This window comes from Entelurus aequoreus, linkage group LG23, assembly GCF_033978785.1.
Source record: "Entelurus aequoreus isolate RoL-2023_Sb linkage group LG23, RoL_Eaeq_v1.1, whole genome shotgun sequence".
Classification (NCBI taxonomy): domain Eukaryota; kingdom Metazoa; phylum Chordata; class Actinopteri; order Syngnathiformes; family Syngnathidae; genus Entelurus; species Entelurus aequoreus.
Window position 1 is genome coordinate 39,200,282 of NC_084753.1, and position 24,018 is coordinate 39,224,299.

Consider the following 24,018-nt stretch of genomic DNA (forward strand, 5'->3'; position numbering starts at 1 on the left):
GGTCAACCAACGAATTAGATTTCTCTACAGAATCTCCTCTCTGGTCAACAAAAGCACCATGAGGATTCTGGCAGGAACTTTCGTTCAACCCTTTTTCGATTACGCATGCACCTCCTGGTACCCCAGCACCTCCAAAATCCTCAAATCTAGACTCCAAACATCCCAGAACAAGCTGGTCAGATTACTGCTAGACCTCCACTCCAGATCACACCTCACTCCTACTCACTTCTCCAAAGTGGGCTGGCTCAGGGTTGAGGACACAGTAAAACAACTTGCACTGAGCCTAGTCTATAAAATCCGCTACACCTCCCTGATACCGAAGTACATGTCAAACTACTTCCTTAATGTAAATGACCGCCATAACCACAACACCATGGGGAGCTCCACTAACCACGTTAAACCCAGATTCCGATCTAACAAAGGTCTTAACTCATTCTCTTTCTATGCCACATCAATGTGGAATGCGCTCCAAACAGGTGTAAAAGAAAGGGCATCTCTATCCTCCTTCAAAACCGCAATAAAAATTCACCTCCAGGCAGCTACAACCCTAAACTAACACCCTCCCCGGATTGTTAATAATCAAATGTAAACAATTAAATGCAGATACTTTTTCTTATGCCTTCTGATCTCTCTCTCTCTCTCTCTCTCTCTCTCTCTCTCTCTCTCTCTCTCTCTCTCTCTCTCTCTCTCTCTCTCTCTATGTCCACTACTTGCTGTACATATCCTACCAAGTCAGACCTACACCGTTTCAATATCCATTTCTCTGTTCTCAATTGTTGATGACTGATGATAATAACCAAACCCAACCCTCCCCCCTCCACACCCCGGATTGTAAATAATGTAAATAATTTAATGTGATTATCTTGTGTGATTAAAGTTAAGTTAAAGTACCAATGATTGTCACACACAAACTAAGTGTGGCCAAATTTGTCCTCTGCATTTGACTCATCCCCTTGTTCACCCCATGGGAGGTGAGGGGAGCAGTGGGCAGCAGAGATGCCGTGCCCGCTAATCATTTTTGGTGATTTAACCCCCAATTCCAACCCTTGATGCTGAGTGCCAGGTTTGAACTCACAACCTACCGATCTCAGGGCGGACACTCTAACCACTAGGCCACTGAGTAGGTGATGACTGTATTATGATGATAGTATATATCTGATAGTATATATATCTGTATAATGAATCAATTTAAGTGGACCCCGACTTAAACAAGTTGAAAAACGTATTCAGGTGTTACCATTTAGTGGTCAATTGTACGGAATATGTACTTCACTGTGCAACCTACTAATATAAGTCTCAATCAATCAAAAACGTGTTTCTCTCGCGAGATCTGACAACACTGCGCGCAAACCAAACACGGCGAGGATAAAGTAAGATGGCGTCTGACGGTGAAGACGTTATGGGTGAGGGCCGACATCCGGGCAACTGAGCTACATACGGGTTCTTCGAGCCATAGCAACCAGACTGGTGTTGAAAACAAACCGTTGCCACTACTCTTTAACCTGTCGACCTACGCTGGTTAAACCCGTCATTCTGCCCCCAAAATGCCGAAAAACTGTGTTGTTTTTGGTTGTGCTAACCACAACTGGAAACAGGGAAAACAAAGGTTGTATTTTGTTCTGCCAAAGCGTGATAAAAGCCCACAGAGACGAGACAAATGGCTCGCAGCTTTACACCGGGAAAACGAGGACAGTTCTCACTGGAGTCCCCCAAAGTCGGCAGGCAGGCAGGCAGGCAGGCAGGCAGCATCATGGCGGACAGAGACAGTGGAAGTGAGCAGGGAGGAGCAGCCACGGGCCCAGGCTTCGGTTCCATGCACGCTAAAGCGGGAGGGACGGGCTCGGCTTCCGGCCTCCAGCATGAGACGCAGGAGCTGGCGTCCAAGCGAGTTGACATCCAAAACAAACGCTTCTACTTGGACGTCAAGCAGAACGCCAAAGGCCGCTTCTTGAAGATAGCCGAAGTCGGGGCCGGTTGCAACAAGAGCCGCCTCACGCTGTCTATGTCGGTGGCGGTCGAGTTCCGCGACTACTTGGGGAATTCATCAAACACTACGCCCAGTTGGGTCCCAGCAACCCGGGCATGGTGCAGGATGAGCAGCGGCGGGCCCTGAAAAGCGAGTTCCTAGTGCGGGAGAATCGGAAACTACTACATGGACCTGAAAGAGAACCAGCGGGGACGGTTCTTGATGATCCGGCAGACCGTGAACAGGGGGCCCGGCTTGGGGTCAGACCATCGCGCTCCCGGCGCAGGGACTTATCGAGTTCCGCGACGCTTTGGCCAAACTTATTGACGATTACGGCGTGGACGAGGAGCCCGCGGAGCTGCCGGAGGGCTCGTCGATGACTGTGGACAACAAGCGCTTCTTCGACATGGGCTCCAACAAGTACGGCGTGTTCACACAAAGTTGTTGATAACTTCCGCGTCTCTTTCTTAGTAGCGCGCAGGCTAAGCTAACTAGCAAGCTAAGCTAAGCCTGAGAAGCTTTAAAGTTCACTGAGACGAGTCTGACGCAAATAATACATTTTCGTTTTTTCACACGATTTGCGAATAAGTAAAAATGCTTAAATGAAGGATTTAACGCCGACTTCCAAGCCACAACGCTCGTTAAATGCTTTTTCTGTCAATGCTGTGTTCGCTGTGAGCTGGTTTGTTTTCAACGAATTCCCGGTTGCTAGGGGATTGGTAGGCGGAAGTGACGTAGGTCCGCCCTCACCCATTGCAGTCGTCACAGTTCAGTGTTCTTAATCTGTGCGTCCATGTACACATATATGTCCTTTATTAGACTCTATTAAATAGAGTAAACATCGTTAATAACCGTTTGCATCCGGTTATATTAGTCTGAGCGCACTTTGATGCTTCTCGAGCTAGCTTAGCCTGCTAGTTAGCTTAGCTTGTTAGCTGCTAACAAAGAGAGGCGGAAGTGATCAAAACACATCGCTAAGCAGAGATCAAGTGTGAGTGTAAAGTGTTGTGATTGTGTGAAAATGTGCGAAAGAACGATAGCAGAGTACGAGGAGGAACTTTGTCCAACAAAAGAGGAGAAGGAGCGACAACATCAAAAACATCAAGTTGTGTTACACAGAACAGGTTTGTTTACTTCTTACTCTCACATGTTTACTAACTTTATATTTATTATTAACACTATTCTTGAATAGATTGTCGATAGGAAGATGAATTATCATGTGAGGATGATGCACTGATTGTTTTATGTTGTTCATAAAAACGAGACAGTTTCAGACACACAATATTTATGAGAGGTTGATGTTCCTCTCAGTTTGTAACAATGTGTATCAACATGTTTACACAAAACTCACACAGTCACCGGGGGAATATTCCAGAGAGCAGGTTAAGTGCAAACTACTGAGTATGTAAAGCTCGAGAGTTTTACCTCTAAAAATAGAGAGGTAAGACAAAGTCAGAGTCAGTTACCATGGTAACTGACGCTGTAAACCTAGCCTGCTAGCTGGCAGGTTTGACAAGTTATTTATGTGTGTAAAAGCTATACTGACCTGTTATTTCCTTCATATTGGTGCAGCCATTAACCTACTACACCTACTACATCCACCTACTCAGTGGCCTAGTGGTTAGAGCATGGGTGTCAAACTCTGGCCCGCGGGCCAAATTTGTGTAATTACACTTGGCCCTTGAGGAGATATCAAATTAACACTAGAGCTGGCCTGCCGATTATATTCAGTGGCGGTGCCGCGGTAACACCGCATTAACCATTAATTGTCATACTTGCCAACCCTCCTGGGAGACTCTCAATTTTCAGTGCCCCTCCCCAAAACTGTCACGTCCGCTTTTCCCCCAGTCCAGCGAAAGCTGGCCTAGTCACATTATATGTGCGGCTTCAACAAACAAACACACAAACACACACACACACACACACACACACACACGCACACACACACACACACACACACACACACACACACACACACACACACACACACACACACACACACACACACACACACACACACACACACACTTACTTATGGCAGTCCATCGATGTCGATGATGACGTTGCTCTAAACGAAGTATTGGATTGGTTATTGTTGTGCCTTTTGCCTGTGCATAGCCAGGTGGCTGCTCAGGCCTATACGTGATCCACAGACTTTGTCACAGGAGGGGCAGGGGAAGGCAGCAGTGATGGTCGCTGGTGCTGTGGCACGTTGGTGTCTTTGTGCACGCTGCTGTGCTCTCCGCTCTGTGAACTTCTCCTGAAGATGAGTGATTCCCTGGTGGCAGGTAGAGCTCCAGGTCTGGTGGTCAGCAGCCAGGGACTCCAGTGCTGGTGGTTTGATGTCACACTTTTTCAGGAGAGTTTTAATGTGGTCCTTGTACCGTTTTTTCTGGCCCCCGGCAGACCTTTGACCGACTGAAAGCTGGCCATACAATATCTGATGGGGTAGACGGTGGGCTGGCATACGGATCACATGTCCGACCCATCTTAGGTGTTTTTGGCCAAGGAGTGCTGTGATGCTGGGTGTAGGGCACCCTGTCTTCCCAGGTTAGACCTAGGATCCTTTGGAGGCAGCGGATGTGGAAGGCCTCGAGACTCTGGATGTGCCTCTGGTAGGGTGTCCAGGTTTCAGAACTATAGAGCAGCGTGGAGAGGCAGACAGCCTTATACACGGCTGTCTTGGTGGAGATGGTTAGATTCCTGTTCAAGAAAACCCTGGACCGTAGCCTTCCAAAGGCAGCAGAGGCAAGGCCAATACGGGCCTGGACGTCATCGTCAATGGTGCAGGATGGCAACAGGGTGCTACCGAAGTAGGTAAAATGGGGGACGGTTGCTAATGGGTGCCCGTCAAGGGTGAAGATCGGCGTGTTTGGCTGGGGAGTGAACTCCTGCACGAGTATTTGTGTTTTCTTGGTGTTTATCTGAAGACCAATGGCACTGTAGATGGAGGCTACCACATTCAGTGCGCGCTGGAGAGACTCTGGTGAGTGTGCAAGTACAGCACAGTCATCTGCATACTGTAGTTCCAGAATATGCTGGGTGGTGATCAAATCACCACCCAGCTTGGAGGCGACGGATGTTAAAAAGGTTACCATCCAGCCGGTATTGTATCTGAATCCCATCTGTGGGGTCCAGGTGTTTATGGGACAGGAGGGTGACAGTGGAAATGAACATGTTGAATATGGTTGGGGCAAGGACACACCCTTGCTTTACCCCCACATTCACACTGAAAAATGGGGATTGTTGGCCGCCGTTGCTCACACAGGCCTGCATGCCATCATGTAGCTGTCGCAGTAGGTTGCAAAACTTTGCTGGTACACCTAGTTTTCCAAGTACTTTCCACAGCAAGTCCCGGTTTACTGTATTGAAGGCCTTGGACAGGTCAATGAATGCCATGTACAGGTCTTTGCGATGTTCTCTGCATTTTTCCTGTACCTGTCTGGCAACAGAGATCATGTCTGCGGTGCTCCGATCACGTCTAAAGCCGCATTGAGATTCGGGCAGGATGTTTTCAGTTACATGAGTTGCTACACAATGTAACATGATCCTTGCTAGCCCCTTCCCAGCTGCGGATAGTAGGGAGATACCTCTGCTGTTGCCGCAGTCTGCTTTGTCGCCTTTGCGTTTATAAATCGTTATGATGTTAGCATCCTTCCAATCTTGCGGGATGACTTCAGACGACCAGAGGGCAGTGATCAGCTGGTGCATTCTGCGGTGCAGGAGATATCCACGGTGCTTCAAGATTTCTCCCGGGATCTCGTCAAGGCCTGGGCTCTTGTTGTTTTTTAGACCCTTGATGGCCTTGAGTACTTCTGAGAAGCTGGGAGAGGAGTCCAGTGAGTCTACAGGGGGCAGGCATGGGAGGTCAGAGAGTATGTCTGTCTGTACAGGGTTTGTGGTGTTCAACAGTACCCTGAAGTGCTCAGCCCATCTGTCCAGGATCTGTTGTTTGTCCTTGTAGAGAGTGGTGCCGTCAGCTAATCTAACTGGGGTGATGTTCTTCCTCTGTGGGCCATAGATGGACTTGATGGAGTCGTAGAAGGCATGAGATTTGTTGGTGTCTGCGTGATGTTGTATTTCGCGGGCCTTCTGGGTCCACCAGTCGTTCTCCATGGCTCTGAGGGTGCGCTGGGTTTCACTTCTGAGACGGATGAACTGAGCCTTCAGGACGGTGGATTGAGGGTTTGATAGGTGAGCTGCAAGGGCCTTGTGTTTTGCCTGAAGCAGGTCATAGATTCCTGGCGCACTATTGTCAAACCAGTCTTGATGTCGCCTTCTGGTGTACCCTATAGACTCCACGGCCGCCTGGTGGAGAGCAGTGCGTAGGGTGCTCTAGGTAGGTCCAGTGTCCAGATCTGGTGGTACTTCAGGAATCTTGAACAGCTGATCTGCTACCTTTTTCCTGAGCTGGTTGACGGAGTGCGTGGACTTCAGTGCATCGCAGTTGAGCCTCTTGGAAGGTGGTGTTTTTGTCTGTTGAGGACGTATTTCTAAGTCAATCTTTGTTCTGATCAGGCGGTGGTCAGTCCAACAGTCAGCTCCACGCATGGCCCTAGTGATGCGCACCTCCTTCCTGTCCGCGTGGCGGGTGATGATGTAATCTAGGAGATGCCAGTGTTTAGAGCGAGGGTGTTGCCATGATGTTTTGTACTTGTTCTTCAGTTGGAACAAGGTGTTTGTGATGACCAGTTGATGCTCAGAACATAGAGTGAGAAGACGGAGACCATTGTTGTTGAGCTTACCAACACCATGCCGACCCATCACTTCCTTCCACAGTACACTGTCCGAGCCCACTCTTGCGTTAAAATCCCCTAGAAGGATGAGCTTGTCAGTGAGTGGTGTTTTGCTGATGGCTGAGTGCAGGGAGGCATAGAACTCTTCCTTACATTGAGGGTCGGCAATCAGTGTTGGGGCATAGGCGCTGATGAGGGTGCAGTAACGGTTATTGGTGAGGGGAATCCTCCAGGTCATCAACCTTTCGCTAATGCCAACTGGAGATTCGGGAAGCTTCTGGAGTAGGGAGGTCCGCACAGCAAAGCCTACACCATGGAGGCGGCGGGAGCCTTCCGGAAGCCCTGTCCAGAAAAAAGTGTATCATTCTCCCACCTCGGCTATGGAGTCCTCCCCATGGAAGCGGGTCTCGCTAAGGGCCGCAATGTCGATGTTATACCTCTTCAGTTCGTGCGCCACCAACGCTGTTCTTCTGCGGGGACGAGATGAATCATCACGCACACCCAAAAGCGTACGGACGTTCCAAGTCGCTAGTGTGAGTGTCAGTCGGGTTTTATTCTTGTGTTTTCGACCGCATGGGGGGATGACCCGGCAGCTGCGGTAGGCTGCCCGGGAGTGGAGGAACAGACCATTTTTAGGCCACATTTTCTAGGCCCTTCCCATCTCAGGATGAGCAGGGTGGGGCTGCTCAGTCACGTGGGGAGCTGCCGAAGAGACACGCTGTTCCGTCCCGTACCTCAGCGACCGTCTATCCCACGCCGCCTGCGTGCAGAGTTGGGCTAGATACTCCCAGTCACATCCTGACCTGTATCTCCCACCCTTCTCCATCGCCGCAGGACTTGGAAGTGAGGGGATGGGGTGGGAAAGGGGGTGGGGGTGTTTGGAGCAGGCCTGCGCGAGGAGTAGATTAGAGTGAAGGAAGTGGTGCGCAATCACAACCCTCACTACCTTGGCTCCCCCCTACGTCTTCCAGTGGCATGAAGAGCTCATGACGACCTTCTGCAGAAAGGAGTTGCAGAAGACTGCCAGCACACCGGTCTGTTGATGACTGCCTGATGCGGGTCTTCACAACAGATTTGTCGTTAGGGGTTTACTCCCGTAGCCAAACACACACGGTGCACCCAGTAGGCAGTGAGGCACCCTTAACCTTCATCCGCCTTCACTGCCGGGGGCGACGCGTCATCCTCCGCCAGCTCCGCCGTTGAGGTGTTTGGATCGCGCTTCGTCTGGAACCTCCCCCTCGACCCTACCGCCATGGTTGAACCTACCAGGAGCCGAGGCTCCCGACGGCATCGCTCTTAGGTTCATTGGAACACACAAGGCTCTCCACCACGACAAGGTGGGGACCCGCGGAGAATCCACACACACACACACACACACACACACACACACACACACACACACACACACACACACACACACACACACACACACGTAAATGCAATGCATACTTGGCCAACAGCGATACAGGTTACACTGACGGTGCCCGTATAAATAACTTTGACAAACACATTTCGGGAAAACATCCGCACAATAACACAACATAAACACAACAAAACAAATACCCAGCACACTTTGCAGCCCTAACTCTTCCGGACTGCAATATACACCCCTGCCCCCCCAACCCCGCCCACCTCAACCGACGCACGGAGGGGGGGCGCAGGAGGGGGGGGGGGGTGGTGTTGGTGGTAGCGGGGTGTATATTGTAGTGTCCCGGAAGAGTTAAGGCTGCATAGGATTCTGGGTATTTGTTTTATTGTGTTTATGTTGTGTTACAGTGCGGATGTTTTCCCGAAATGTGTTTGTCATTCTTGTTTGGTGTGGATTCACAGTGTGGCGTATATTCACAGTGTAACCTGTATCGATGTTGGCCAAGTATGCGTTGCATTTACGTGTGTGTGCGTGCTGAAGTCGCACATCTATGTGTTCGGGCTGGCACGTTGTAGGAATGGATGAAAAACAGACGTGACGACAGCTCGTGGAGGACGATTAACGCAGTGTCTTTAAGGCACGCCCCCAAGACTGTGGTCCACCGGGTGGACTACGAGGTATAATGACTGATGAAAGGGTGGACTACGAGGTATAATGACTGATGAAAGGGTGGACTACGAGGTATAATGACTGATGAAAGGGTGGACTAAGAGGTATAATGACTGATGAACAACTTTGTTCGATAATGAAAGATGCCTCAGCTCAAAGCCTGAGCCCCGACATTAATGAACTAGCATCCAAGAAAAGATGGCAGGTATCTGGCTTGGGCACATCAGATTAGATCAGTGTGTTGCAAACTGAGCAGTTTAAAGTCCTGAATGGTTGGTTTATTCATTGTTATTTTATTTTCAAATTTATTAGCCTGTGGAAAAATGTAATGTTGATATTTACCTCAGAAGGCTGCAAATAGAAAAGAGGCATTACATTTTTATTTAAATTGTATTTGATATGCCATTGATGTTTTTTAATTATTGTTTTCATTATTTGAAACTCGATTTTGCATGTCACTATAAAGTTATATAAGCCTTACTTACTTACTTACTTAAGCCTTTAAATTCCCTAAGGAACATAGGCCATTGATGAAACTCCTCCATCCCCTTCGGTCTTGTGCCCTCCGCTCCAGTTGTTGCCATGACAGCCCTTGCGCCTTCATCTCCTGCTCTGTGGTTCTTCTCCAGGTGGCTCTAGGTCTTCCTCTCTTCCTCTTGCCTTGCGGGTTCCATGTTAGAGCATGTTTTGTGATTGATGTATTGTGTCTACGCAGTGTGTGACCGATCCAGTTCCATTTCCTCCTCCTGATTTGTGTTTCTATTGTGTCTTGTCTAGTGAGGTCCCACAGGTTGGCATTGGAGATGGTGTTAGGCCAGTAGATACCTAGGAGGCGACGGAGGCAGCGGTTGAAGAATGTCTGTATTTTGTTGAGTATGTTGGCGGTGATCTTCCAGGTTTCTGAACTGTAGAGTAAGGTGGATTTAACGTTTGAGTTGAAGATTTGCAGTTTGGTCTTGAGTGATATGTTTTTTGCTTTCCAGATTTTATTTAGGATAGTGAATATGGTCCTTGCTTTTCCAATTCTGGCACTGACATCCTCCTCCGTTCCTCCGTCCACAGCAATGATGCTTCCTAGGTATGTAAAGGTGGCAACCTCGTCTAACTGGTTATGATCCATGTTTATTGGGGAGTTGTTCTTGTTGTTGATACGCATTAACTTAGTTTTTGATGTGTTGATTTTGAGTCCAAGCGAAGCAGCTGTTATTTCCAGTTTGCATGATTTCTCCTGCATATGTTGGTGTGTGTGTGCTAGGAGTGCTAAATCATCAGCAAAATCCAGGTCTTCCAACTGCTCGGTCAGGCTCCACTGTATGCCGGTTCGGTTATTGCTTGATGTTTGTGTCATGGTCCAGTCTATACAGAGGATGAACAGGAAGGGCGAGAGCATGCATCCCTGCCGCACCCCAGTCAGGACCTTGAAGGGCTCTGACAGGCAGCCTTCATGGAGGACACGACACTGCATCCTTCGATAGGTGTTCTTGATAAGGTTGATCAACTTTGGGGGAATGCCATAGTGAGCCATCACTCTCCACAGCATCTCCCAATCCACACTGTCAAAAGCCTTTTCAAAATCAATGAAGTTGACATAGACAGGAGAGTTCCATTCAATTGACTGTTCAATGATAATCCTGAGTGTGGCTATTTGATCTGCACAGGATCGGTTGTTCCTGAAACCAGCCTGGTTTTCCCTCAGTTTCCCATCGACTGCCTTTTGGATTCTCTCCAGTAGGATGCGGTTGAGCACCTTCCCTGGCGATGAAAGCAGCATTATGCCCCTGTAGTTCTTGCACTCCCTGAGGTCTCCTTTCTTGGGAATCTTGACAATGATGCCATCTCTCCAGTCTGATGGGACATGTTCTTCCTCCCAGATGCTTTGCATGAGTTGGTAGAGCATACTGGTGGAGGTTTCGATGTCTGCCTTAGGGCTTCAGCTGGGATCTCATCCGGCCCCTCTGCCTTGCCTCCTCTCAGGGCCCTGATGGCCATTTTGATTTCTGTCTTGGTGGGAGGGTTGCAGTTTATTCCCAACAGGTCTGTGGCTGGTGAGATCTCTGCTGTCAGTTGGGGGGGTTGTCTATTGAGAAGTTCTCTAAAGTGTTCTGTATATAAGCCTTGCTTGTTCAATATTCAATGCAAAACTTGTTAAGGTCCCTATTAAAAGGTTAATTTGTGCAACCTTGGCCCATGGTTTTGTTCAGTTTAAAATTGTGGCCCACTCTCTATTTGAGTTTGACACCCCTGGATTTGTGTGTCCGCCCTGAGATCGGTAGGTTGTGAGTTCAAACCCTGACCGAGTCATACCAAAGACTAAAAAAATGGGACCCATTACTTCCCTGCTTGGCACTCAGCATCAAGGGTTGGAATTGGGGGTTAAATCATCGTAAAAAATATTCCCGGGCGCGGCCATCGCTGCTGCTCACTGCTCTCCTCACCTCCCAGGGGGTGATCAAGGGTGATGGGTCAAATGTAGAAAATAATCTCGCCACACCTAGTGTGTGTGTGACAATCATTGGTACTTTAACTTTTTAACGTGGCAGTGATTGTCGAAAAAACAAAGCCTGATCTAAAGATGACATCTTGATCTCATACCATCTCAAACCAATTGGCTGTTCATTATTAAGTGAAATGTCTTAAAGTCGCTTAAATTTGTCTTTAACCAAGCAACACTATGTTTTATCCAGTTACTCGATTAATCGAAAACATTTCCAGTAGAGCACTTGATTAATACAATTTTCAATAGCTACAGTTTGGGATGATACTCGAAACCGGTTTTCCCGGTTGTTCGATAAGAAAAGAACCGAGTCCTCAAACTCGAATCCCTTTTTGAGAACCGGTACCCGTTATCGAGACCACTATAATAAAGAAAAATAGTTGCTTCTTTATTCGAATCCCTGGAATCCTGTCCCGACCAGAAATGCCCCGTGAGACCACAAGAAATGACGTCACGTAGCTCAGTCATTAGGCGCAGATAGCGAAAGCATGAAAACAATGCACCAGAAAAAGCGCTCCAAGGTGTAATAAAGTTCAAAACAAAAGGTATAATCCAATGAATAACTTTACTGAGAGATTTGAGCAGGGTACAAACACATGACCAACACTTTTACGACCAACCGGAAACATAGCAACCAGGCTAGCAACACACCTCCTTTACGGCAGCTGTCGCAACGTTCTTAAAGCAACCGCAGCACATACATATATATGACATCTCCCTTTTTTAACTTTTGTTTTTCTTTCCGTGTAAACAAAACAAAATCACACTGTATATGTGTTGTCTGTCTGATTATAAATAATGCAGACGAGGCGTGTTGGCTGAGTTCTTGACGTTTACTTTCACAGCGTGCTCATAACCTTATTCTTAGCTGCCGGGTGGTGACACTTTTCGGGGCTACCGCGCATGCTCGTCACTCCCGTTGCATGCTGGGTAGTGTAGTTGTTATATTCCTAGCTCATAACATCACATCAATAACCCTAACCCTAACCTAACTCATATGGAAACGGGGTTTGTATATATGCAATGTAGTAACATTCTTAATAACATGTCATATTTACATAACTTGCTCATTTTAAGCATACAATGTCTGCTCTCACTGGGATGCCGACTGATGGGATGTTCATATCTTCCCGTTTAGATGAAGAATTAATCCTCGCAAAGGGTTAAAAAAGGGTGGGTGCAAAATAGCATATTTTCGTGTCTTTCTTGCCATCTCCAGGTCTAAGTTGGATGTCAAAGTTGACCAAGTTCTTGGTTTATGTCCACAACCTTCTACTACTTAAGTGAGAGGCATGATTTGTAATCGAGAATGAGCTTTTGTGTCATTTCTAATTGTATTATTTTGTCGAAAAATTTATTAATTTACTTGTTTATTTACTGTTATTATCTGGTTACTTTATTTGAGAAAATAATACTGGAAATTATGTAATATTTTACTGAATATTTCAGCAACTAAATTAGGAGCCTGTGTAGCCTGTTTTAAAATGGTTCTATTAGTAATTCTATATGAAATAATATATCGCAAAATCAATTTTAAAACATATCCTCCATCCATAGTAAAAAGTCCCGTCGTCCTGATTGGTTTTTATTTTCCTGTGCATAATGTTGTAAAGAGCAGCGTGTTTGTGCGTCACTGAGATTTCAAGACAGTTCATACAACAACTTGTTTTTCCTAAGTGCATGTAAAAGTACTGAATGCAATGTGACTGAGCAGAGATGGTGTGTTTGTCTTGCAGACGTCTGTGAAGAACATATTTACCTTGAGCAACAGAAGTGGAGCTTCAGGATGGAGCCACAGCCCTCCCACATTAAAAAGGAAGAGGAACACCCACTGATCCCCCATTTTAAAGAGGAAGAGGATGACCCACTGAACACTCACATCAAAGAGGAAGAGGAGGACCCACTGATCCCCCATTTTAAAAAGGAAGAGGAGGACCCACTGACACCCCATTTTAAAGAGGAAGAGGAGGACACACTGACACCCAATTTTAAAAAGGAAGCGGTGCATCCACTGAGCCCTCACATTAAGGAGGAAGAGGAGGACCCACTGAGCCCTCATATTAAAGAGGAAGACCCACTGACCCTTCTCATTAAAGAGGAAGAAGAGGACCCACTGACCCCTCTCATTAAAGAGGAAGAGGAGGACCCACTGACCCCTCTCATTAAAGAGGATGAGAAGGACCCACTGACCCCTCATATTAAAGAGGAAGAGGAGGAACACAGCATCAGTCAGCAGGGAGAGCATCTTGAAGGACTGGAGAAGGTTGATGTCACCAAGATGCCAGTGACTGGTGTCCCTGTGAAGAGTGAAGGTGATGAGGTCAAAGGTGAAAGTGAGGAGAAGAGAGAGGCGGAGCCTCCAAGCAGCAGCTCAACTCAACACATGACAACAGAAGCTGATGGAGACCACTGTGGAGGATCACAAGCAGACAAGCTCTTAGCTCCACTATCAGATAGTGAGGACACAACGTCACACTCTCCTGACACTGATGATGAACACTCTAAAGATGATAAGACATGTCACACTGACAACACACACTTCACATGTTCTCACTGTGACAAAACTTTTAAATCTAGTAATTTGAAAAGACACATGAGAACACACACTGGAGAAAAACTTTTTTTATGTTCATTCTGTGGTAAAGATTTTAATCAAAGGAATCCTTTGAAAATACACATGAGAACACACACTGGAGAAAAACCTTTTACCTGCTCAGAATGTGGTAAAAGTTTTGCAACAAATCATAATTTAAAAGTACACATGAGAACACACACTGGAGAAAAACCTTTTTCATGTTCAATCTGCGGTAAATATTTTACTCAAAAGCAGCATTTCAAAGCACACATGAGAATACACACTGGAAAAAAACCTTTTTCATGTTCAATCTGTGGTAAAGATTTTACTCATAGGCAACATTTGAAAATGCACATGCGAATACACCCTGGAGGAAAACCTTTTTCCTGGTTCAAACACTGATGACATTTATTAATCAGACACTTAGTCACAGTCTCGCCCTACGCTCTAAGGTTCAGCTCCCGCGTCCCTCTATTTATTTAGAAGTTCCACAGTCAAAATCACTAAGGCCGCCTCTAAAAGGACTGGTCACATATATTATGCAAAGCAGGTCCAGTACGCACAATACGTGACGGAATGTGCTGGGGGTCTTGTGATTTCGTCTTGTCTCCGCTTCGTCTGCGTGTTGTCATCTTATCTTCATTGAGGTCCTTGAAGTCTCTGCTTCGTCTGCGTGCTGTCGTCTTATCTCCGTTGAGGTCCTTGGCTGTTAGCGGGCTAAAACAAAGATAACATCTGCGGCTGAGGCCACCCTTCAGACAAGGAGTTTCGTCCTTGTACAGATACAAAAGTCTAACTTGAGCACAATAGCTAATAACTAAAGCAGGGGTCGGCAACCTGCGGCTCCGGAGCCGCATGCGGCTCTTTGACCACTCTGATGCGGCTCAGCTGCATACTTGCCGACCCTCCCGATTTTCCTAGAAATCTCCCGGGGCAAATATTCTCTGGTTTTAAATTAAGGGCATACCCTAATGGCACTGCATTTATTGTCCTCTATAGCCTGTACAGACAGCGTGCCAGCCCAGCCACATGTCGTATGGAGCTTTTAATTGCACACGTAGGAGACAGCAAGACATACTTGGTCAACAGCCACACAGTTTACACTGACGGTGGCCGTATAAAACAACTTTAACACTGTTACGGTACAAATATGCGCCACACTGTGAACCCACACCAAAAAAGAATGATAAACACATTTCTGGAGAGCCTCCGCACCGTAACACAACATAAACACAACACAACAAATACCCAGAATCCCATGCAGCCCTAACTCTTTCAGTCCACATTATACACCCCCGCTACCACCAAACCCCCCCACACATCAACCCCAACCTCCGTGCGTCGGTTGAGGTGGGCGGTGTTTGGTGGTAGCGGGGTGTATAATGTAGACCGGAAGAGTTAGGGCTGCATGGGATTCTGGGTATTTGTTGTGTTGTGTTTATATTGTGTTACAGTGCGGATTTTCTCCAGAAATGTTTGTCATTCTTATTTGGTGTGGGTTCACAGTGTGGCGCATATTTGTAACGTAACAGTGTTAAAGTTATTTTATACGGCCGCCGTCAGTGTAAGCTGTGTGGCTGTTGACCAAGTATGCCTTGCTGTCACTAAGGTGTGCAAGCAGAAGCTGCATTCAACATGTAGCAGAGTAGGTATGCTGTTTGAGCAGGCTGTAGAGGGCGCTAGAAGCAGTGCCATCACACCTTGAAATTCGGGAATCTCCCGGAAAATTGAGAGGGTTGGCAAGTATGACGCTTACATGCGCCATTCATTAAAAACTTGCGGGCCGCACTAACATTAGATTTTAATATCAAGGTGCGGGCCGGGGTGTGTGTCTGAGACCCCTGGTTAAAACATAGCACAAAGCAAAAAAAGCTTTGTATGCAGTGTTATTTCATTTTAAAATTTCCAAAGAGTTTTGTGTCTCCCATTGTTTTCTTTAATTTGTGAAACTTGTCAAAATGGCTCTTTGAGTGGTAAAGGTTGCCGACCCCTGACCTAGTGGTACGCCAAATATCATTTCATTATTTAAGTACAGTGTTTTATTTTCCTACATGCAAACACAGTGTTACTGTTCAAACTGTGTGTAATGTTATAGTAACTAAAATTATTAAATATACTTGTTAAATAACGTGTCTTCCTTGTTTTTTATGAATAATTAAGGCCTACTATGCTACTGTATTTTAATGCTGTTCATGATGGTGGTACTTGGAAATCCAAGTATTTTCTGAGGTGGTACTTGGTGAAAAAAGTTTGACAACTACTGACGTAGTGACATTGTAAACTACTAACTAACTAAACTCCTGAGTACGTAAAATGAAGTGTATTAATTCACTCATATCATGTTCTACACTTGGTGAATGTTCATATTCATCTCGGAGAAAGCAAACCATCAGGTTTGAGTAAACAGTGGTATTTCAGTTTGAGCACATGAGAAGATAAGGCCCCTTAGTTTGATATTCGCAGGTGAATTGGATCACTTCTTGTAGGAAAAGAGGCCCTAATTGGGACTTCGGAATGCAAAAGTGACAACCATATCCTTGAAAGGAGACTACCTGTCTAGCTCAAACGCCAACCTTTAAGTTATGACTTAAAGCAGTTGTTTTCCAGACACGTACACACCAACATCTCCTTTCGTGGTCAGGTGGTGCTGTTTAGCTTTAGCGCACACCCAGACAGTGAAAGAAGGAATATATAAAACGATGGTTTGGCTTCTCCGGGAGAGGAGTCCTCCATATTTGACCTGACCTCCTCCCAGGAACTGCAGTCCTGTGTAAATGACGCTCGCTGGTAATAAAGCAACTTTTGCTTCAGCAAAGTGTCTCCGACGTCTCTTTTGATCCAGCCGCACTGCCGTGTCGCCCTTCTGTCCGGACGACGATGACAAGACCAGAAATACACTTCAAAAACTCCAGAGTTTTACCTCCAAAAATAGAGAGATAAGACAAAGTCAGAGTCAGTTGCATAAAACACTGAAAGGGATCGGCGCGGTTGGGAGAGTGGCCGTGCCAGCAACCTGAGGGCTCCTGCTTCGATCCCCACCTTCTACCAACCTCGTCACGTCTGTTGTGTCCTTGGGCAAGACACTTCACCCTTGCTCCTGATGAGTCGTGGTTATTGCCTTGCATGGCAGCTCCCGCCATCAGTGTGTGAATGTGTGTGTGAATGGGTGAATGTGGAAATAGTGTCAAAGCCCTTTGAGTACCTTGAAGGTAGAAAAGCGCTATACAAGTATAACCCATTTACCATTGTTCCTATAACCCCTTTGTTCAAATGTTTGTTCCACTTGGCATCTTGTCTGACTCGCACCATGCACAGCCTTCCTTGTCACATATTGTTCCTTTTCCCGCTATCCATCCAGTAATTCAAACTGATCCAGCAGCGCGATTGAAGATTATTTTTACTTACAAAAATCAAGGAACCAGGATACTCGGGAAACAAAATAAAAGGTAGCCTACATAAAACGACATATATGTGCACATGTATGCACTGATTAAAAATACAGAACTATAATGCCCACGTTTAGACTTTTCTTTCTATTTCCAGCAGACTAGTAGAGCATCTAAGGCAGGGGTCACCAAGGCGGTGCCCGCGGGCACCAGGTCGCCCGTAAGGACCAGATGAGTCGCCCGCGGGCCTGTTCTAAAAAAATAAAATTAAAAAAAAATTTAAAAAAATAAAAATAAAAAAAGTTTTTTTTTTTTTTTACAATGAAATCTGCTTAGAAAAAACACAAGATACACTTTCAATCAGTGCATCAACCCAAACAACCTCCCCCATGCACACTCATCCACACCCACTCACACAAAAGGGGTTATTTCTTTCTGCTACCAATATTCTGGTTCCCACAACATAGACAACACATCTGCAAGGGACACAGTCCCTGAAGCACACATGATTGTATAGGCTGCTGGTCCACTAACATTTTCATTAATTACTATTTTTTATGTAATTATTTTTATATTGTTTTACTTTCTTTTTTATCCAAGAAAATGTTTTTTATTTATTTATCTTATTTTATTTTATTTTTTAAAAAAGGGCCTTATCTTCAACAGACCAGGTTGTCAATGAAATTAGATTTGTTTAAAGGGTTTTTTAAACCAGGCCCAGTCCAGATAATGTCCAAGTCGGACTCAGCAACACACACCTTCATTCATGTACACAGAAACAAATTAGGGAACACAACAGATTGCATATAATTTATAAACAAAATTACATTTTCAAAATAAGCATTTATGTACAGTCCAGATTATGTCCAGGTCACTCAAATTAGGGAACACAACAACAGATATCATATAATCTATAAACATAATTATACTTTCAAAATAAGCCTTTGAGGACTTCTCATCTTTTTTTAAAATGTTTTTTGGCATCATTATCGTTTTCAACCATGTAACTTTCTAAAGTTAGAAAATACTGAATAAATGTTTTAAAGAAAGTAATACTAAGTGAATATCTGTTTTTGGCCTTAAAAATAAACATTTTACCGAGTACTATAATTAAATTGACTAAATCATGATTGTCAATGAACTATCCTAAAATAACAGAAACCACATTAAGCTTCATAAACAAACCAATCCTTAAACACATTTTTTCAACTTCCACCCAAAACAAAGACACAATGTGACAATACCAAAACAAATGCAGGGTGGATTCAGGCTCCTGACAACAAAATGGGCAATCATCTGACTCTGTCATATTCCATAATTTTAACATTTTCCCTGTGGGTAAGAAGTTATAAATAATTTTAATTTGAAAATAACGATTTTGCACATCGATAGTGGTTTTATAGATTAGTTTGAATATGGCATCCCATGGCAACGGGCAGTCAAAAAAGTCCTCCCATTTTCCATTTGTGTTGTATGAGGCAGCCTTCAAAGATTTCTTTATTAAATAAAAATTATATCTTTTTCTATTTATTTTAGTTCCTTTTTGCCAACTAGAATTTCTTATTAGAGGTTTACAAACTAATAATTTAGTAGTTCCATAATTAATTATTTGTTTCCATCTTTTCCCAATTACTCCAGTTAGTTGATAAAATGAAAAGCTTGAGCAAGCATCACCATACATAGCTCTAAATTCATCATACTTCATAATTTTACCATTCTCATTGATAATATCATTGACAAAAATGATTCCTCTTTCAAACATATTTTTCCAAAAGAAAGGCTTTCCATCTATTGCAATATTAGAGTTCATCCATATTAACTGCTGCAAAATATCGTCTCTTTTTTCTGGCACATAAAATTGAAAACACCACTATGAGTGGATTGTTTCCTTTATGAACCCCGCCATGTTTCCCAGCAGACTCTCTGGGAGGGGATCACTTGTAAAAAAGGATACAATTTCTTTTGATACAGTACATGTTTTTTGTCCAACAGGACATTTGTGTACCACTCAATGTTTAAATACATCTTTGGAACAATTGATGCTTTTAAAGACAGACACATAGCTTCAAGGTTGAGAAGTTTCAGGCCCCCATATTCATACTCTTTGTACAAAACCTTTCTTTTAATCTTTTCTGGTTTGCCGTTCCAGACAAAATCGAAGACCCTCCGCTCATAAATCTTAAAAAAGTTTTGTGATGGAGCTGGTAATGACAAAAACAAATAAATAAATTGAGGAATAATTAACGAGTTGGCAATAGACATTTTACCATACAAGGTTAGGGATTTCCCTTTCCATAATTGCATAATTTTGTCCAGCTTTCTTAGTCGATTATCATAATTTACTGAGCCTAGATCTTCCAGATTTTCTGGGACAACAACACCAAGTATGTTAACTGGTCCATCTGTCCACAAAACAGGCACTTTGCATTCCATTCGAAAGGACGTTCCCTTTAGATTTCCGATCCTTAACATTTTACATTCATCATAATTAAGCTTAAAGCCAGATTACTGTGAAAATATGTCCAAAAGATTAAGAAGGTTCCGCAAACAATGAGGAAAAATCTTATCTTTGTGAATCAGCCTTTTCTGACATGAACTTCATCAAGAACAAACACAGAACACGTCTCACTGATGCACATCTGCAAGACTCACTCAGAGTTGCAGTGTCAAGTTACACACCAGAGTACAACACACTAGTTAACAGCATGCAATGCCAGGCTTCCCACTAACTGACAAAGAAACAGATAACAGATTTGGTGTCCAGTTCAAAGTGTGACATGATTTAAAAATTTGAGAGTTGACTTTTGTATTTTACATGAGTTATTATTTGTACAAACATGGTACAAAGTAATTCATGATTTGTTAAAAAATGTTAGTGGCTAGCTAGTTCGTTCATCGACACGGTCGGAGGCTCGGCGGCGGCGGTGGAGGACGACCCAGTCATCAGAGAAGGCAGCGACTCAGCGGCGGTGAACGACGCGGCGGCTGCGGTGGACGGCGACCCAGACATCGGTGATTGCGGGGAACTGCACGAGATGGCGGGGGTCCACGCGACCTCTCCCCGGTCCCGGACGGCCGAGGACGCGCCATACAAAGGATTTAGAGGCGCCTTTACACAAACATTTTCGTTATTCTCTTTCTCTTTGTCTTCAAAAAAGCCCGCCAAAAGGAAACCCAACCCATCCCCCAGCAACCCTACCTGGCCTCCTCCTCCCTCTCCCTCCCCTCCCCCTTTCTCTCCCTCCCCCTTCACCTGGAGGACGATCAATATGCCTCTCTCTCCTCTCTCTCCTTGCTCTTCAACTGCAACAGCAATAATAACCAACAATTTTTCTGGTCACTACCACAACACAGCGGACTCTGATGCTCTTTTTGGTTCCAGTGGACTACACATCATCCACCTTAATGTGAACAGCCTCTCTGGAGCCAAACTCGACCAAATCAGAGAAATGTTCCTCAACACGAAGGTAAAAATCTTGTGTTTCTCTGAAACCAAATTTGATCAAAGTATTTCTGACTCAGAGATAGAAATACAAAACTTTTCGGTTATCAGAAAGGATAGGAATAAACACGGTGGGGGCGTTTGTATGTATATTCACCAGGATATTAAATACATAACTCGCACTGATCTTAACCACAATAACCTGGAATCTGTGTGGGCGGAAATCAAATTTAAAAATGCTAAGCCGGTACTAATAGGGACTGTTTATAGACCCCCTAATCAGAGTGATTTCTATGGGGCTTTGGAAGAATGCTTGGCGGGGACAGACAACATGGAGAAAATTATAACTGGGGATCTGAACACAGATATTCAACGCAAAGATGCGCCTGTCTTCAGATCCTTCAGCAAGTTTTGTAATCTGCACGGTCTTTCCCAGCTAATAGCGCTACCCACAAGGGTGTGTGATTCCACCCAATCAACCATAGATCTCATTCTCACTTCAGACCGGCCTAAAATAAAAAATAGTGGGGTCATGATCTGTGGTCTTAGCGACCACTATCTAACCTTCTGCACCCGTAAAATAGCTAAACCTAAAGCCAATGGCCACATAACAGCCCAATCCAGATCCCTCAAAAAATACTCCAATGACAATTTCAATTTAAAATTAGATGAGTGGGACTGGTCCCCTGTGCTCGCGAGCAACCTGGTCGATGTCGCTTGGGATCGCTTCAAAACGGCGTTCCTAAAGATACTAAATGACTGGGCTCCCGTGAAAACAGTCAGGATCAAAGCCCGCTCGGAACCATGGATGAATCCGGACCTATTAGCTGCCATAAAAGACAGAGACAGGAAATACTCTGAATACCAAAAATGTAAAACAGAAGTAGATAAACAACCCAATAATATCAACCTCAAATTACTCCTTTCAACTCTCAAAAAGCAATGCAATAAATTAAGAAATAAGTCAACCAACCTGACTAAATCCTTAAAAAAAAATTACATTAACGACAAAATAGAGGAAAACACGAATAAGCCACGTGAGCTCTGGAAAATTCTCAACAACCAGCTTCCTGGTTGCAGCCAGAAACTTAAAACAAGACTCACCAACATCAGCATCAAGGAGGGTGACTCCCTCATTACAGACAAAATGGAGGTAGCTAGCAGACTTAACGCCTTTTTCACCAGCATAGCTGCAACTCTTGTCAACAAGCTGTCCCACCACTCTGGTCGCTTTGGTGTAGAACACATTAAAGCCTTCTACAGAAAGCTAGGAGTATCCAACAATGATTTCAAATTAGAAATGGTCACAGCTGATGAGGTGTTTAAAAAATTGAGCGCGCTCCACCCTAACAAGGCCACCGGCCTTGATAATATTCCCTCCAGATTCCTCAGGGACTCTGCCTCCATCATTGCCCCGATCATCACGCACATAATAAACCTATCAATTACACAAGGCCAAGTACCAAAAGATTTTAAGATAGCAAGAGTAACTCCCCTCTTTAAAAAAGGAAGCAAATTGGAACCTGGCAACTACCGACCTGTTTCTATTCTCAGCTCCATTTCGAAAGTAATGGAGAAAATAGTTTATGAACAGGTCGATAGTTACCTTGCCACTAATAAACTCATGTACAAATTCCAATCCGGCTTCAGAACTAACCACTCCACTGACACATGCCTTCTCTATCTGACCGACCACATCAAACATGAGGTGGACGCGGGCAAATACTGCGGCATGGTCATGCTGGACCTTCAGAAGGCCTTTGACACCGTTAACCACGCTATACTGCTGGATAAGCTCAGAGCAATCGGATTTAACAAAACCTCTTGGAGCTGGATGCAGTCTTACTTGGAGGGGAGGGAGCAGGTGGTAGAGGTGAACGGCACCGTGTCCCCCCCCCCCCTCTCGGTGAGCTGTGGAGTCCCCCAAGGCAGTATATTGGGACCTTTACTGTTCCTAATATACATAAACGACATGTCATCGGCATGTGACTGTGAATTGTTTTTGTTTGCGGATGACTCTGCCCTGCTGGTATCCGGCAAGGACAAGTCACAGGTGGAGAAAATCCTCAGTGCTGAGCTCTGTAGAACTTGCACCTGGCTCGCTGACAACAAGCTATCCATCCACTTGGGTAAAACAGAATCCATCCTGTTTGGGTCCCACATCAAACTTAAGAGAGTCAATCACTTCAACATAAAAGTAGGTGACAGTGTCACCACCAGGAAAGATGAGGTCACCTACCTAGGTTCCATTCTAGAGGCTAACCTTTCCTGTGATAAAATGGCAACCAAGGTAATCAAAAAGGTTAACCAACGAACGAGATTTCTCTACAGAATTTCCTCTCTGGTCAACAAAAGCACCTTGAGGATTCTGGCGGGAACTCTCGTTCAACCCTTTTTCGATTACGCATGCACCTCCTGGTACCCTAGCACCTCCAAAACCCTCAAATCTAAACTCCAAACATCTCAGAACAAGCTAGTCAGGTTACTTCTAGACCTCCACCCCAGATCCCACCTCACTCTTACCCACTTCTCTAAAGTGGGCTGGCTCAAGGTGGAGGACAGAGTTAAACAACTTGCACTGAGCCTAGTCTATAAAATCCGCTACACCTCCCTGATACCGAAGTACATGTCAAACTACTTCCTTAACGTAAATGACCGCCATAACCACAACACCAGGGGGTGCTCCACTAACCACGTTAAACCCAGATTCCGAACTAACAAAGGTCTTAACTCATTCTCTTTCTATGCCACATCAATGTGGAATGCGCTCCCAACAGGTATAAAAGAAAGGGCATCTCTATCCTCCTTCAAAACCGCTATAAAAGTTCACCTCCAGGCAGCTACAACCCTAAACTAACACCCTCCCCGGATTGCTAATAATCAAATGTAAACAATCAAATGCAGATTCTTTTTCTTATGCCTTCTGATCTCTCTCTCTCTCTCTCTCTCTCTCTCTCTCTCTCTCTCTCTCTCTCTCTCTCTATGTCCACTACTTGATGTCCATATCCCCACCCCACCCCCCCTCCACACTCCTGATTGTAAATAATGTAAATAATTCAATGTGATTATCTTGTGTGATGACTGTATTATGATGATAGTATATATGATAGTATATATCTGTATCATGAATCAATTTAAGTGGACCCCGACTTAAACAAGTTGAAAAACTTATTTGGGTGTTACCATTTAGTGGTCAATTGTACGGAATATGTACTTCACTGTGCAACCTACTAATAAAAGTCTCAATCAATCAATCAAGTTAAAATGGGATATTGTGATTTCACAAGACTGTCTTAGAAGTGATCATTTGAAAATGTTCAATTGGAAAAATGTGCACTTAAAAAAAATATAAAAATAAAGTGTTGCATATTGATATTTATC

The 24,018-nt window shown here is 44.7% G+C and overlaps 1 protein-coding gene and 1 pseudogene across 1 annotated transcript in view; one reads left to right on the forward strand and one right to left on the reverse strand.

The window, feature by feature from the left end:
• LOC133640595 (gastrula zinc finger protein XlCGF57.1-like) overlaps window positions 1-24,018 on the reverse strand; it is a 300,331-nt gene that overhangs the window by 146,932 nt on the left and 129,381 nt on the right. The gene's annotated exons all lie outside the window — the stretch shown is intronic.
• On the forward strand, window positions 1,751-2,414 carry LOC133640875 (transcriptional activator protein Pur-alpha-like; annotated as a pseudogene).